Raw genomic sequence first — 12,076 nt, 5'->3', positions numbered from 1 at the left:
TTGTCCAGATCTGCTTGTAGCGATATTCCCTTCAATTCATCACTGACAGGGACAGTTTGATTCTAAGTTCCTTTTCTCTGGTGCCTGGTGAGATTTCAAAAATAAAGGTGACCGGTGCTTACCCCAAACTCGTCACTTCCACGCTGACAGATACAACGCGGCTCCAATCTGGTTAATTGAGATGAAAACCGAGAGCGATTTCACGGTCGAATGCAAAGGCGAACAAAACTCATTCAAAGAAAGTGCAGGTCACTGAGGTGCCTTGAAATTCCTGATTGTTTGCACTAAACTTCTTCCCAAAGCGTTTGAGATTCAGGTTGAGCGATTTGGGGACTTCTCCCTCTCTGCGAAAATTTCATCCTTGATGTCTCTCTATTCCATCCCCAATCCGTCAGTGGCGGGTATTAAATTTCACTGAAAAGCAAGGAAGAAAAAACGAAACCAAAAACTGCCGAAACTCGGGATTGAACCAAGGACCTTTAGATCTTCAGTCTAACGCTCTCCCAACTGAGCTATTTCAGCGCCATATCAAAATTTTACTTTATGTCATTGTCTTGGAAGAAAACATAACCCCAGGCGGAATTGCCCCTCCTGTTCATTCCGCAATTCATATAAAAACATCGCACTCATATATACACACCCACAGTTCATGTATAAACATCACACTCATATAGATACACCCATATTTCATACTTAGACATCACGCTCATATATACACGCCCATAGTTCATATATAAACATCGCACTCATATATGTACACCCGCAGATCATATATAAATATCACACTCATATATGCACTCCTATTGTTCATATACAAACATCACACTCATATAGACACACCCACAGTTCATATATAAACATCACACTCATATATACACTCCCACAGTTCATATATAAACATTACACTCATATACAGACACCCACAGTTCATATATAAACACCGCACTCATATATACACACCCACAGTTCATATATAAACACCGCACTCATATATACACACCCACAGTTCATATACAAACACCGCACTCATATATACACACCCACAGTTCATACATAAACATCACACGCATACATACACACCGACAGTTAATACATAAACATCACACTAATCCAATCAAACCCATACTTCATATAAAAACATCACAATTATACATACAAACCCAGAGTTGATATATAAACATCGCTGTCATATATAAACTCACACAGTTTATAAAACAACAGCGCACTCACAAATCCACACCCAGTTTATAGGAGGAAGATCGGTACCGACCGCCGGTGGAGCTTTCGGAGTTGGAAAGGCGGAAGCAGCAGCGACCGAACAAACTCTGGATCTCATCCTGAACACAGACCGGTAGATCCACCTGTGAAATTACACCGCACTTGGGTATCAGGGAGGGTAATGGGTTCTGAGAAGGGTTCAGAGCTTCTAATGGCTACTTAGTGGCGATGCACTGGCGGCAAGGGGGTCTCACAGAGAAAAAAGGAACTTTCAGAGGGCATCTTAGAGTGTAAGGGGATCACAGAGAGGGGACGGGACAGCCAGAGGGCATCAGAGAGTGTAACGGGGCTCGGAGAGGGGAAGGGAAAATCAGAAGGTATCAGAGAATATATTGAGGTCTCAGAGAGGGGAAGGACTGCCAGAGGGTATCAGAGAGATTAAGGACTCTGAGGGAGTATCAGTGGGTGAAGGGCACTCAGCGGGTATCAGAGAGTGTAAAGGGCGCTGACAAGGTTGAAAGAGGACAATGGAATCTCTGAGGGTATCAGAGAAGATAAGGAGCTCAGGGAGAATCAAAGAGGGTAAGTGGGCTCAGAAGGTATCAGAGAGGCGAATGGATCCAGAGTTGGCATCTTCTAAATATTACACTTTCTAAGCATCAACATTTTTAATAACAGCAAAAATGAAGCCGATTGAAACGGTATCTGCCGTGTCCCATGTGGAGGGAATGAGAAGATAGTATCGGGCGGGACTGGATATTTGGCAACGCTCACGGTTTCCTTTCACACAGCCCAGTGTTTTTTTTTAATAACTGGATTTCATGAACTGGAGATAAGAGATTGCACTTTGAACCTTTCATCACCCATTGTGAAAAATAGAACACAAAACGTCCAATCTGTGGTTTAAACCCACAGACCCTGAGATTAGGAATTTCGTGCTTTACCGACTGAGCAAGCCGGGCCAGCGGCAGGGCTCCTTCTCATACTATTATTGCAGAGAGGCAGTTGGTGACGTTGCGGTGGGGGTTCAGTTTGTCCGAACATCTTATGGTGGTTGCTTCGAAACACCCGCTTTTCATTCTAGAGTCAATCTGATGCCTTTTACCAGTCGCCCAGCCCCGCGCTGAGCAGAAGAGGAACATCGGGACAGGAGAAGACCATTCAGCCCGTCGAACCTGCTGTCCCATTCAATTAGATCATGTGGTGATCAGTTACTCATCTCTGTTTCCCCGCCTCGGACTCATATCCCTTGGTAACCGAACCGGAAAAAGATCGATCAATATCAGATTTGAAGATTTGATTTGAGCCACAATCCACATCCTTTGGGATGAGAGAGTTCCAGCTTTCGGCCGTATTTTGTTTGCGAATGTGATTCCTGATTTCTTGCCTGATTTGTCCAGCTCCAATTTCATTTTGAATTCGGCCAACAGAGAGAGAGAAAAAGGTCGCCTTAACGGGACATTGATCCTTTAACGATCTCTCACAAATCAACTGAAAACTGTCGGAATGTGAATACCATTTCACTTTTCCAAAATAAAGGGAGTGACATTCATTGTGGAAACAGTCTGATGTCGCTCACTGCAGAAATATCCATGTCAGTGTGAAGGAGCTCGCTTGCAACCTTCGAACCTTCTCTGTCAAGAAGTATTCCGACTTCGTTGAAGCCAACCTCGTTTTTTTTGGATATTTTTCATATGCCTGTTATCCAACCGCAGAATAAATGGTGGAAAATCAGACGCACGACAGCTGGCAATGTTTCCGGTACATTTTCTGGCAGATGAGACACACATTCGAACCGAAGAAATGCGAAACAATGAATGTTAAGTTAAAATGTCGCTTCAGCGTCTCCGGGTGGGTTCGAACGACCAACTTTTCAGTTAACAAACGAACGCGCGAGCGAATTGCGTCACAGACCCGGAGCTTGTCGTTGTTCAAGGACTAATTCATCGAGCGAAAGCTTCAGGTTGCCGCGCTCAATGCAACAGCTTTCTTCCAATCAGTTTACTTTTCCAAATTAAAGGGTGTGCAGCTTGCATGAGTGAAAATTTGTGCTGTATTATTTCTGAAAATTAAAGTCAGCTTGCCATTAAACACCTGTAATTTGAAAGACTCAGTCCCCTCGGAGTCGAGAGGATTGATTATTGAGCTGTGATTCGCCATTCTCTGTTCCAGTAATATTCAGGTTTGCGGAAAATGAGATGAGATTATATGAGCAGGACAAACCAGCAGGTCTGTGACACTACACGGTGTCCAAAAAGTTGTCTCTTGCACTTACAGTGAAGCGGACGACAATTTTCATTCTTTAATCAGTAATTATTATGTTAAGAAAAAATGTGGCCGAGAATTTCAGCGCGGTGACACTGGGCCAGAGTAAAGTTCAGTTCATGCGATTGCCGAGTGGCGAGAGGGTGGGTTTGGAACTCCTGTGCGGCTGCACTGCACATTGTCCAGATCTGCTTGGAGCGATATTCACTTCAATTCATCACTTACAGGGACAGTTTGATTCTAATTTTCTTTTCCACTGTGCTTGCTGAGATTTCAAAAATAAAGGCGACCCGTGCTTATCCCAAACTCGTCACTTACACGCTGACAGATACAAGGCCGTCACACTCTTCACTTCAGTGAGATGAAAGCGGAGAGCGATTTCATGGTCGAATGCAATGGCGAACAAAACTCATTCAATGAAAGTGCAGGTCATTGAGGTGCCTTTAAAATCCTGATTGTTTGAACTGAACTTCTTCCCAAAGCGTTTGAGATTCTCGTGGAGTGATTTGGGGACATCTTTTCCCTCTTTACAAAAGTTTCAACCGCAGGTCAAGATCAAAAGTCGAGGGCAGAATGAGACGCCTTCCTGAAATTTGAGAACTCGGGAAGCAGACTTTACAGCAAGGTTCTGTTTATTGTGAAAAAGCAAATAAAACATTCATTCCGGAACGATACAGAATCCTATCAGCTCTAAAGGCAACGGTTAACCCGTGTTTTGAACACGCAGCCTTCTGGTGACGCAGGGAGTAACGCAGATGATAGCAGGAAATTGAAAAGTGGGAATTGATTGATTAAGTGTGTGGACAAAACTGTGGCAAATAGAGTTCAATGTGGGGGAGACCGAGGTTATACACTTTAAATCTAAGAAAGATAAATCAGAGTATTTTCCAAATGGTGAGAAACTCGGTGCTGTGGAGGAGCAGAGAAATTTAGGGGTCAAAGTACAGAAATCGCTGCAGGTACAAAAATTAATTAAACAGCCTAATGTGCCGTTGGTACGGCCGGTTAACTCGTTTGCAAAGAGTATACTGTAACATAATGATCACGGACTCGATTCTTGTAATTTACTTTATTTATTTCGCGTTTTTGTAACTTTTGAAATCGAAGCTTTAAAAAGAAAATCCACAGATCAATTCACGGGGACCGTTTTTGAATTACATCCGTTGTAACTTTGCCCCTGGGCAGGATAAACACGTCTTTCTTTTTATTTGTCTTTCTCCAATTTGCAGATAAACGTTTAACTCGCGGCCTGTTCCCATTAATGATCATCAGCAGCAACAGACAGACAGAGCGGGTCTGACCGCCCCGAGATGTGGAAAATGCATCAGTTTAGGACAAATCAAATAGTCACCCGGCACCGAGAGAGACAAAACCAAGAGAAAAAGGCAGAAGGTAACAGTGAAATAACAGCCAAATACAAACGATATAAATATTTCCCATCCTTGATGTCTCTCTATTCAATCCCCAATCCTACAGTGGCGGGAATTAAATCTCACTGCAAATAAATCCGAGAATCGAAGCAAGGAAGAAGAAAGTAAACAACCAAAAACTGCCGAAACTCGGGATTGAACCAAGGACCTTCAGATGCTCAGTCTAACGCTCTCCCAACTGAGCTATTTCGGCTCTGTATCCAACGATTACTTTGTGTTATTGTCGTGGAAGAAAATATAACCCCAGGAGGAATTGCCCCTCCTGTTCATTCCACAATTCATATATAAACATCACACTCATAGAGATACACCCACAGTTCATATATAAACATCGTTGTCATACGTAAACTACCAAAGTTTATAAATCAACAGCGCACTCATACATCCACACCCAGTTTATGGGAGGAAGATCGGTCCCGACCGCCGATTGAGCTCTCAGAGGCGGAAGCTGCAGCGACCGATCAAACTCTTGATCTCATCCTGAACACAGACCGGTAGATCCACCTGTGAAGTGACACCGCACTTTGATAGCAGGGACGGTAATTGGTTCTGAGAAGGCCTCAGGGCGTCTAATCGCTTCTTAGTGGCGATCCATTGGGGCAAGGGCATCTCAGAGAGGGGAAGGTACTATCAGAGGGCATCAGAGAGTGTAAGGGGGCTCAGAGAGAGGAAGGGACAGTCAGATGGCATCAGAGAGTGTTTTAAGATCTGAGAGAGGGGAAGGACTGCCGAGTATGGGAGAGTGTAAGGGGGTTCAGGGCGCATCTGTGTAAGGGGCACTCAGTAGGTATCAGAGCAGGTGAATGGCGCTGACAAGGTTCAACGTGGATCATGGACTCTCTGGGAGTATCGGAGAAGGTAAGAGACAGAGCGTATCAGCGATGATAAGGAGCACAGGGAGAATCAAATGGGGTAAGGGGGGATCAGGAGGTATCAGAGAGGCGAATTGTTCCAGCGATGGCAACTCCTAAATATTACATTTTCTGACCTTCAACATTTTTAATAACAACAAAAAGTGAATCCAATTGAACCGATAACCTGTCCGTGTCCCATGTGGAGGGAACGAGAAGGTAGAATCGGGCGGGAGTGGATATTTGGCAACGCTCACGGTTTCCTTTCACACAGCTCAGGGTTGTGCCTGTTTCGAATCTGGAGACAAGAGGTTGCACTTTAAAAATTTTATCACCGAGTGTGAAAAGTAGAACACAAATCGCCCAACGTGGGGCTCGAACCCACGACCCTGAGATTAAGAGTCTCATGCTCTACCGACTGAGCTAGCCGGGACGACTGCTAAAAGTCTTCCCATCTTATTATTGTAGATAGACAGCTGTTGGCTTTGCTGCAGGAGTTCAGTTCGTTCCACAATCTCAGGGTATCTCCTTCTGAACACCCGTTTTTTCATTCTGGAGTTAGTCTGATGTCTTTTACCATTCGTCCAGCTCCGCGCTGAGCAGTATCGGAACATCGGGACAAGAGAAGGCCATTCAGCCCCTCGAACCTGCTGCCCCATTCAATTAGATCATGAGTTGATCTGCAATTCATCTCTGTTTCTCCGTCTTGGCCTCATATTCCTTGGTACCCGAATCGAAAAACGATCTATCAATATCAGACTTCAAATTATGAATTGAACCACAATCCACATCCTTTGGGATGAGAGAGTTCCAGCTTTCGGCCGTATTTTGTTTGCTAAAGTGATTCCTGATTTCTTGCATGATTAGTCCAGCTCCAATTTCATTTTGGATTCGGCCAACAGAGAGAGAGCAAAAGGCCGTCTTCACCGGAGATTGATCCTTTAACGATCTCTCACAAATCAACTGAAACCAGTCGGAATGTGAATACCATTTCACTTTTCCAAAATAAAGGGAGTGACATTCATTGTGGAAACAGTCTGATGTCGCTCACTGCAGAAATATCCATGTCAATGTGAAGGAGCTCGCCTGCAACCTTCGAACCTTCTCTGTCAAGAAGTATTCCGACTTCGTTGAAGCTAATCTCGTTTTTTTTGGATATTTTTCATATGCCTGTTATCCAACCGCAGAATAAATGGTGGAAAATCAGACGCACTCAGCTGGCAATGCTTGCGGTACATTTTCTGGCAGACAAGACACACATTCGAACCCAAAAAATGCGAGACAATGAATGTTAAGGTGAAAGGTTGCCTTAGCGTCCTCTGGTGGGTTCGAACGACCAACTTTTCAGTTAGCAGTTAAACGCGCTAACCAATTGCGCCACAGAAACAGAACTTGCACATGTTCACGGACTAATTCATCGAGCTAAAGCTTCGGGTTGCCGCACTCAATGTAACAGCTTTCTTCCAATCAGTTTACTTTTCCAAAATAAAATGTGTGCAGCTTGTGCCAGTGAAAATCTGCGCTGCATTATTTCTGAAAATTAAACTCACCTTGCCATTAAACACCTGTATGTTGAAAGACTCAGTCCGCTCGTGGAAGAGAGGATTGATTTTTGAGCTGTGATTCGCCATTCTCTGTTCCAGTAATATTCAGGTTTGCGGAAAATGAGATGAGATGAAATGAGCAGGACAAACCAGCAGGTCTGTGACACTGCACGGTGTCTACAAAGTTGTCTCTTGCACTTACAGTGAAGCGGACGACAATTTTCACTCTTAAACCAGTAATTATTATGCGAAGAAAAAATGTGGCCGAGAAATACTCGATTTCAGCGCGGTGACACTGGCCAGAGTAAAGTTCAGTTCATGCGATTGCCGAGTGGCGAGAGGTTGGATTTGGAACTCCTGTGCGGCTGCGCTGCACATTGTCCAGATCTGTTTGGAGCGATATTCCCTTCAATTCATCACTTACAGGGACAGTTTGATTCTAAGTTTCTTTTCCCCGGTGCTTGGTGAGATTTCAGAAATAAACGCGACCCGTGCTTAACCCAAACTCGTCACTAACACGTTGACCGATACAAGGCGGCCACACTCTCCACTTCCGTGAGATGAAAGCCGACAGCGATTTCACGTCGATTCCAATGGCGACAAAAAGTCATTCAATGAAAGTGCAGGTCATTGAGGTGCCTTTAAATTCCTGATTGTTTACACAGAACTTCTTCCCAAAGCGTTTGAGATACACGTGGGGCGATTTGGGGACTTCTTCTCCCTCTTTGTAAAAGTTTCATCCGCAGCACAAGATCAAAAGTCCAGGGCAAAATGAAACGATTTGCTGAAATTTGAGAACCAGAGAACCAGAATTTAGATCAAGGTTCTGTTTATTGAGAAAAAGCAGATGAAACATTCATTCCGGAACGATACAGAACCCTATCAGCTCTAAAGGCAACGGTGACCCCGTGTTTTGAACACGCAGCCTTCTGGTGACGCAGGAAGAATCGCAGATGGTAGCAGGAAATTGAAAAGTGGGAATTGATAGATTGAGTGTGTGGACAAAACTGTGGCAAATCGTGTTCAATGTGGGGGAGACCGAGGTCATACACTTTAAATCTAAGAAAGATAAATCAGAGTATTTTCTAAATGGTGAGAAACTCGGTGCTGTGGAGGAGCAGAGAGATTTAGGGGTCCAAGTACAGAAATCGCTGCAGGTACAAAAATTAATTAAACAGCCTAATGTGCCGTTGGTACGGCCGGTTAACTCGTTTGCAAAGAGTATACTGTAACATAATGATCACGGACTCGATTCTTGTAATTTACTTTATTTATTTCGCGTTTTTGTAACTTTTGAAATCGAAGCTTTAAAAAGAAAATCAACAGAAAAATTCACGGGGACCGTTTTTGAATTACATCCGTTGTAACTTTGCCCCTGGGCAGGATAAACACGTCTTTCTTTTCATTTGTCTTTCTCCAATTTGCAGATAAACGTTTAACTCGCGGCCTGTTCCCATTAATGATCATCAGCAGCAACAGACAGACAGAGCGGGTCTGACCGCCCCGAGATGTGGAAAATGGAACAGTTTCGGACAAATCAAAGTCACCTGGCACCGAGAGAGACAAAACCAAGAGAAAAAGGCAGAAGGTAACAGTGAAATGACAGCCAAATACAAACGATATAAATAATTCCCATCCTTGATGTCTCTCTATTCAATCCCCAATCCTTCAGTGGCGGGAATTAAATTTCACTGCAAATAAATCCGAGAATCGAAGCAAGGAAGAAGAAAGTAAACAAACAAAAACTGCCGAAACTCGGGATTGAACCAAGGACCTTCAGATCTTCAATCTAACGCTCTCCCAACTGACCTATTTCGGATCTGTACCCAACGATTACTTTGTGTTATTGTCGTGGAAGAAAATATAACCCCAGGAGGAATTGCCCCTCCTGTTCATTCCACAATTCATATATAAACATCGTACTCGTAGAGATGCACCCACAGTTCATATATAAACATCGTTGTCATACGTAAACTACCAAAGTTTATAAATCAACAGCGCACTCATACATCCACACACAGTTTGTGGGAGGAAGATCGGTACCGACCGCCGATAGAGCTCTCAGAGGCGGAAGAAGCCGCGACCGATCAAACTCTTGATCTCATCCTTAACACAGACCGGGAGATCCACCTGTGAAGTTACACCGCACTTTGATAGCAGGGACGGTAATTGCTTCTGAGAAGGCCTCAGGGCGTCTAATCGCTTCTTAGTGGCGATCCATTGTGGCAAGGGCATCTCAGAGAGGGGAAGGTACTATCAGAGGGCATCAGAGAGTGTAAGGGGGCTCAAAGAGGAGAGCGGGCAGTCAGATGGCATCAGAGAGTGTTTTAAGATCTGAGAGAGGGGAAGGACTGCCGAGTATGGGAGAGTGTAAGGCGGCTCAGGGCGCATCTGTGTAAGGGGCAATCAATAGGTATCAGAGCAGGCGAATGGCGCTGACAAGGTTCAAAGTGAATCATGGACTCTCTGAGGGTATCGGAGAAGGTAAGAGACAGAGCGTATCAGCGATGATAAGGAGCACAGGGAGAATCAAATGGGGTAAGGGGGGATCAGGAGGTATCAGAGAGGCGAATTGTTCCAGCGTTGGCATCTCCTAAATATTACATTTTCTGACCTTCAACATTTTTAATCACAACAAAAAGTGAATCCAATTGAACCGATAACCTGTCCGTGTCCCATGTGGAGGGAACGAGAAGGTAGAATCGGGAGGGAGTGGATATTTGGCAACGCTCACGGTTTCCTTTCACACAGCTCAGAGTTGTGCCTGTTTCGAATCTGGAGACAAGAGGTTGCACTTTAAAAATGTTATCACCGAGTGTGAAAAGTAGAACACAAATCGCCCAACGTGGGGCTCGAACCCACGACCCTGAGATTAAGAGTCTTATGCTCTACCGACTGAGCTCGCCGGAAGGACTGCTGAAATTCTTCCCATCTTATTATTGCAGAGAGACAGCTGTTGGCTTTGCTGCAGGAGTTCAGTTCGTTCCACAATCTCAGGGGATCGACTTCTGAACACCCGTTTTTTCATTCTGGAGTTAGTCTGATGTCTTTTACCATTCGTCCAGCCCCGCGCTGAGCAGTATAGGAACATCGGGACAAGAGAAGGCCATTCAGCCCCTCGAACCTGCTGCCCCATTCAATTCGATCATGAGTTGATCTGCAATTCATCTCTGTTTCTCCGTCTTGGCCTCATATTCCTTGGTACCCGAATCTAAGAACGATCTATCAATATCAGACTTCAAATTATGAATTGAGCCACAATCCACGTCCTTTGGGATGAGAGAGTTCCAGCTTTCGGCCGTATTTTGTTTGCTAAAGTGATTCCTGATTTCCTGCATGATTAGTCCAGCTCCAATTTCATTTTGGATTCGGCCAACAGAGAGAGAGAAAAAGGCCGTCTTAACCGGAGATTGATCCTTTAACGATCTCTCACAAATCAACTGAAACCAGTCGGAATGTGAATACCATTTCACTTTTCCAAAATAAAGGGAGTGACATTCATTGTGGAAACAGTCTGATGTCCTTCACTGCAGAAATATCCATGTCAGTGTGATTCAGTCTGAAGGAGCTCGCCTGCAACCTTCGAACCTTCTCTGTCAAGAAGTATTCCGACTTCGTTCAAGCCAATCTCGTTTTTTTTGGATATTTTTCAGATGCCTGTTCTCCAACCGCAGAATAAATGGTGGAAAATCAGACGCACTCAGCTGGCAATGTTTGCGGTACATTTTCTGGTAGACAAGACACACATTCGAACCCAAGAAATGCGAGACAATGAATGTTGAGGTGAAAGGTTGCTTTAGCGTTCTCCAGTGGGTTCGAACCACCAACTTTACAGGTAAGCAGCCAAACGCGCGAACCAATAGCGCCACAGAAACAGAGCTTGTAAATGTTCAAGGACTAATTCATCGAGCTGAAGCTTCAGGTTGCCGCGCTCAATGTAACAGCTTTCTTCCAATCAGTTTACTTTTCCAAAATCAAGGGTGTGCAGCTTGCACGAGTGAAAATCTGTGCTGTATTATTTCTGAAAATTAAACTCACTTTGCCATTAACCACCTGTATGTTGAAAGACTCAGTCTGCTCGTGGAAGAGAGGATTGATTTTTGAGCTGTGATTCGCCATTCTCTGTTCCAGTGATATTCAGGTTTGCTGAAAATGAGATGAGATAACTTAATACATTTAGGAATCCCCTGCCTATCCAGACTCTTACGTTAGATTTAGACCCACGCCTAGTTTGAAATGGGTTACTAACTGATATAAATAAACTAATAACTACCCGAAACCTCGACGGGGATATTTGTTCCGATACTTAGTGACGGTCCTAATTTCCATTGCAGTTCTGAATCAGCAAATCCCAGAGGCTGATGCGGGTTTGACAAACTGTTAAACAGATTGTTTTCAAAAGGGGAACACATCTGTTGGATGATATAAATGATGTACATTATCTTTTCCTGTTACAGATTTACAATTTCTCTTTGTGTATTACTGACAGGAGCGGCGATAACGGAGTCCAGTGGTTGGATAACAAGCTGCACCGAGTCATTGGTCTGTGTTGCAGACCGGCTCATTGAACCTGCTCATTTCAGCTCATCAAATTTTATGCTAATGAGAAATTACTGAAATGGAGAATGGTGAATAACAGCTCGAAGAATCAACCCTCTCTACAACTGGGGACTGAGGCTTCCAGCATCCAAGGGTAACATTCTGGGCCAATATGATTCTCTGTTGCGCAAATGATTAGGGCGTTCGGCTGTTAACATTTCCATGTCAC

At 44.1% G+C, this 12,076-nt stretch overlaps 5 non-coding genes across 5 annotated transcripts; all 5 read right to left on the bottom strand.

Moving 5' to 3' along the window:
• Nucleotides 1-449: 449 nt before the first annotated feature.
• Nucleotides 450-522, bottom strand: trnaf-gaa (transfer RNA phenylalanine (anticodon GAA)). Its single transcript has one exon. It is a non-coding gene; the product is annotated as a tRNA-Phe (tRNA).
• Nucleotides 523-5,033: 4,511 nt separating this feature from the next.
• On the bottom strand, nt 5,034-5,106 carry trnal-gag (transfer RNA leucine (anticodon GAG)). Its single transcript has one exon. It is a non-coding gene; the product is annotated as a tRNA-Leu (tRNA).
• Nucleotides 5,107-6,124: 1,018 nt separating this feature from the next.
• trnak-cuu (transfer RNA lysine (anticodon CUU)) lies at nt 6,125-6,197 on the bottom strand. The gene has a single exon. It is a non-coding gene; the product is annotated as a tRNA-Lys (tRNA).
• A 2,857-nt stretch (nt 6,198-9,054) lies between these two features.
• On the bottom strand, nt 9,055-9,127 carry trnaf-gaa (transfer RNA phenylalanine (anticodon GAA)). Its single transcript has one exon. It is a non-coding gene; the product is annotated as a tRNA-Phe (tRNA).
• A 1,018-nt stretch (nt 9,128-10,145) lies between these two features.
• Nucleotides 10,146-10,222, bottom strand: trnak-cuu (transfer RNA lysine (anticodon CUU)). Its single transcript has one exon. It is a non-coding gene; the product is annotated as a tRNA-Lys (tRNA).
• Nucleotides 10,223-12,076: the final 1,854 nt, after the last annotated feature.

This window comes from Heptranchias perlo, chromosome 20, assembly GCF_035084215.1.
Source record: "Heptranchias perlo isolate sHepPer1 chromosome 20, sHepPer1.hap1, whole genome shotgun sequence".
NCBI lineage: Eukaryota > Metazoa > Chordata > Chondrichthyes > Hexanchiformes > Hexanchidae > Heptranchias > Heptranchias perlo.
Note: the sequence above shows the minus strand (reverse complement) of the source record. Positions and strands in the feature narration are given on the sequence as shown.